Below are 5,318 nucleotides of genomic sequence, written 5' to 3' on the forward strand. Positions count from 1 at the left end.
CATGAACTGAGAACTTCCAGATATACAAGCTGGATTTAGAAAAGACAGAGGAACCAGAGGAAATTGCCACCATCCCTTGGATCATAGAAAAAGCAAGGGAATTCCAGAAAAACTTCTACTTCTACTTCTGCTCCATTAACTATGCATCAAGTCTGTATATTGTCACCCTGTTTATTTAACTTGCTTGTGAAATGCTGAGCTGGATGAAGCACAAGCTGAAATCAAGATTGCCAGGAGAAATATCAGTAACATCAGATATGTAGATGACACTACCCTTATGGCACAAAGCAAAGAAAAACTAAAGAGCTCCTTGATGAAGGTGAAAGAGAAGGGTGAAAAAGTTGGCTTAGAACTCAACATTCAAAAAACTAAGATCATGGCATCTGGTCCCATCACTTCATGGCAAATAGATAAGGAAGCAATGGAAACAGTGACAGACTTTACTTTCTTGGGCTCCAGAATCACTGTGGATGATGAATGCAGCCATGAAATTAAAAGACGCTTGCTCTTTGGAAGAAAAGCTATGACAAATCTAGAGAGCATATTAATAGGCAGAGCTATTACTTTGCCAACAAAGGTCTGTATAGTCAAAGCTGTGGTTTTTCCAGTAGTCATGTACTGATATGAGAGTTGGACCATAAAGAAAGCTGAGCACCAAAAAATTAATGCTTCTGAAATCTGGTGTTGGAGAAGACTCTTGAGATTCCCTTGGACTGCAGGGATATCAAACCAGTCCATCCTAAAGGAAAACAGTCCTGAATATTCATTGGAAGGACTGATGCTGAAGCTGCAACTCCAATACTTTGGCCACCTGATGCAAAGAACTGACTCATTTGAAAAGACTCTGATGCTGGGAAATATTGAAGGCAGGAGAGGGGACGACAGAGGATGAGATGGTTGGATGGCATCACCAGCTCAAGGGAAATGAGTTTGAGCAAACTCCATGAGATGGTGAAGGACAGGGAAGCCTGGCATGCTGCAGTCCATGGGGTCGCAAAGAGTCGGACATGACTGAGAGACTGAACAACAACTTCAATTTCTTTCATTATCATAGTTTCAATATACAGGCCTTTCATCTCTTTTGTTATATTTATTCTTAGGCATTTTATTTTTCTTGATTCAATTGTAAGTGGGATTGGTTTCTTAATTTCTCTTTCTGACAGTTCATTAGTATTGTACAGAAATGCAACAAATTTTTGCACATTAATTTTTATCCTACAACTTTACTGAATTTGCCATTAGTTCTAACAGTTTCCTGATGCAGTCTTTAGACTTTTCTATACATAATATCAAGTGCATATAGTGACAGTTATTTTTTCCTTTCCAATTTGGATGCTTTTATTTCTTTTTCTTGCCTAATTTCTCTGTCTATTGTTTCTAATACTATGTTGAATAGAAGAGGCAAGAGTGAGCATCCTTGTCTTTTCCCTGATCTTAGTGAAAAGTTTTCAGCTTTCCATCATCAAATATAATGTTAGTTATGAACTTGTCATATATGACCTTTATTATGTTGAGGCATATATATATATATATATATATATATATATATATCTCCACACATGTGTACCCTCTATACCCATATTTGTTTAGAGTTTTTATCATAAATGAATGTTGATTTGTTGGATACTTTTTCTGCATCTATTGAGATGATCATATGGTTTTTATCCTTCGTTTTGTTGTAATGTATCACACTGATTTGTGGATAAATCCCACTTGATCATGCTGTATGATCTTTTCAGTATATTGTTGAATTTGGTTTGTAAACATTTTGTTGAGGATTTTTGCATCTATGTTCATCAGGAATACTAGGCTGTAATCTTTTCTTATAGTATCACACTCTGGTTTTGGTATCAGGATAATGCTGACCTCATAAGTTTGTAAACATTGCTCCTTCTTCAATTTTTTAAAAGAGGTTGAGAAGTGCTGTTTTTAATTCTTTAAATATTTAGTAGAATTCATCAGTGAGGCCATCTGGTACTAGACTTGTTTTTTGAGAGGTTTATATTGATTCAATCTCCTTACAAAGTAATTGGTCTGCTCAGATTTTCTGTTTCATTATGATTTAGTCTTGGTAGGTTGTATGTTTCTAGAAATATCCAACTTGTTGACACATAATTGTTCATTTTAATCTATTGTTTGTACTAAATGACCCAAGCCAAAAACATAAAGTTTGGTAGAGGAGACATAAATATACAGTTATGATTCAGTGAGTGATAGCAGTGGATCATTTATGAAACAAATCAAAGACATCAATCTGATTTTTTTTTCTACATCACTTCTTTGGACACATTTTTTTGTCCCCAGAACCATGCTTGGACTGAATATGCAAAGATAGATGAGGAAGGATTCCTAATAATGGAAAACTTACATTTGTAGGAGAAACAGACATGAAAACAAATAACTTTGGTGTTAGTCTCTAAGTCATATCCAACTCCTTGAGACCCCATGGACTGTAGCTTGCCAGGATCCTCTGTCCATAGCATTCTCCAGGCAAGAATACTGGCGTGTGGAGCCATTCCCTTCTCTAGGGGATCTTCCCAAGCCAGGAACCAAACTCAGGTCTCCTGCACTGCAGGCAGATTCTTTATCATCGAAGCTACCAGGGAAACCCCAAATAACTCTAACACAGTCAATAAAACCCACATAGAGGTTAAGAATTAAATGCTGGGGAAACATGACATGAAACGGTTTTAGATTACTTGGTGATACAAATACGTAAGCAAAAGTGACTACTTTCTTGCCATAAGAACACAAAGCAAGACTATCAAGATCATCACCAGTGAGTGAGAAATGAAAGTTCTTGTAATTTGTTTCCCAAATATCAAATATCCAAACAAATTATATGCCAATTGGGTTAGAGGAGGAAGGACTTAATAATTTTAAAATTTGCACTAAATAAACAAATGTCCTCTAAATACCCACATCAAGTATTTATTGGCCAAGTGTCCAGGAGTTTCAAGCTGTAATGACAAGGGCATTGACTCAGGGTGGGCAAGGAAAGAAAGAGGACAGGATGCCAATGAAGGAAACAGAGTCTCTTGAATGGCTAATGAAAGAAAAATATGATTATAGTAACCAGATTGTAGGGATTCCAGAAAAATTATGGTGGTGGTGTGGTAGTCACTAAATGTTTAAGAAATTGAAGACATCTCTAATTTCATATATTTTACATCATTATGTGCCAGACCTACATATTCCAATATGGAGTTTTCAAAATATAGGCAAAGATAACATTTCGATCTAGAAAATGATGCCCAAAGGAAGGTAGTAGTCAAGGCTAAATTTGGGCTAGTGGCTGAGAGAAAGCAACCATTGAGTGCTGGGTTCAATCCAGGATTAGAAAAGGGAGCACCTATTCGCAGTCAGTTAAGCCAACTGACCTCTTTTCCCCGTGGGGGCCCATGTGCCATGCCTGCAAAAAGCAGCCTCCTCGGTGGCTGCTATCTGTAGGGGTGGCTCTGAGGGACCTGGGAGACAGTCATTTCCAGTGGACATTTATGTCTGGCACACTGTCCCCAGTCTAGGGTCCAGACAGCCATGCAGGGTGCCTTTGGAAAGCCCCAGGACACAGTGGCTAGGGTCCTCATTGTCTAAATCATAATGTCCATCTGCACCAAGCTGTACAACAAGGAGCATGGGACTGAGGCCCCACACAGGGCCAAGTTCAAGTTCCCTGGCCACCAGAAGATTCATATCTCTAAGAAGTGGAGACTTACTAAATTTAATGCGGATGAATTTGAAATTATGGTGACAGGAAAGCAGCTCATCCTGGATGCCTGGGGGGTCAAAAATATCCCTAATTGGCTTGTTCCTTCCTTACTCACACCCACCAATAAATCTTACTTTCCTGTAAAAGAAAAGAGAGAAAAGAAAAAGCAGCTCCTAGAACTGGGAGCAAGATATGATCCTTCCAAATCTCAAGAAACCAGCAAAAGGAAAACTAAAACCCAAAGGGTCTCCATCTTCAGGCACCTGGTACAGGACAGTTTAGGATATTTCTTTGGAGCAGTTTGCTTGCCAACGACCTCTGTGTTTACCAGCCATACTTCATGTGGTGGAAATTTTCTAAGAGAAATTTCCCAGAGGGTTCCCAAACCCTCAAACCTGGGGTCAAAATGACTAATCCAGGACAGTTGCGAGGGCTGCTCCATTTATGAGAGAGTTTTGGGCTGGGAGGCCAGCACGGGTAAGATCCACAGGGAAGGGGCTATGACCACAACAGGGAAAAAGTCTCCTGGACCATTCTTCATGGCCACTCAGGGCTCCCCTTGACCTCTGCTTAGGACATATGGCCCTCTGCCCTGAAAAGTCTCTTGGTTCACACCTTACTGCCCCCCCCCAACCAAACCAGAAGCAGAAACAATGTCATTTTCCTTCTCAAATTGCTTGACATAGAAAGGCATCATGGTAGAGATGAAACAAGGGTGTGGAATTTAGCACTGGAAATACCCACTGTGTAGGGATACAGAATGCACAGAGTTGAAGCTACCATTTAAGAAGCCAGGTTCCCTGAGTTCAAATCCTGCTTCATCTTAGTAACTGTCTGAGTTTGGGCATATTGCTAGCCACCTTACACCCCAATTTTCACAACTGTCAACTGAGAGCAATAATAATGCCTACCGCCAGTGCTCTGGGAATTAAGGGAATATAAGTGCTTATAGTGCATACATATTATTCTTCAGTAGATCATGCTATTATTTTCATAGCCTAATGAATAAACAATGTATGTCTGTGTGCTTTGCTAAACTTTAGATTTCTCATCTGAAAAATGAAAGAATAAGATCCAGGATTGGATATGAATTAGCTAATGGAAGTCAAAAAAATACACTGAACGGAAAATGCAATCCAAATGTTTGTGTTCGGTGCTATCATCGTACATAGTAGGCACTGGAATCAACCACAGCTATGATATGGAAACAAAACAACCAGCGAGAGATGAGGCCAGACCCCTTTCAAGACTCACCATCCTGAGATCTTACACAGGAAAGTTATTTGTAAGCATGAACGCCAGACAAGTGTTCCTTGTTAGCTATGCGTAGGCCCTGGAGACCAGCACTGCCATGTGGTGAGATCAAGTGAAGTGACAGATTCTGCCAAGCAAGACTCTCAGGCCATCGCTCAGAGGCGCCTGAGAAATTACTCCCCCAGAGTCCTCCTCGGCTGCACTGTGCCCCACTCCCATGCTGGCCACCTCCCCCAAAGACCCCCAGCCCCCTCCCCACAATCCTCCAGACTCTGCCCAGTCCCCGCTGGCATGCAAGTGCAGAGCTCAGCATATTCCGCATTTCATCCCCCTAGATTCACCCCGAAGGGTTGGT

General features: G+C 40.4%; 1 pseudogene; it reads left to right on the forward strand.

The window, feature by feature from the left end:
• The first annotated feature begins 3,356 nt into the window (after positions 1 to 3,356).
• On the forward strand, positions 3,357 to 3,480 carry LOC112449667 (uncharacterized; annotated as a pseudogene).
• Positions 3,481 to 5,318: the final 1,838 nt, after the last annotated feature.

This window comes from Bos taurus, chromosome 14 (genome assembly GCF_002263795.3).
Source record: "Bos taurus isolate L1 Dominette 01449 registration number 42190680 breed Hereford chromosome 14, ARS-UCD2.0, whole genome shotgun sequence".
Lineage (NCBI taxonomy): Eukaryota > Metazoa > Chordata > Mammalia > Artiodactyla > Bovidae > Bos > Bos taurus.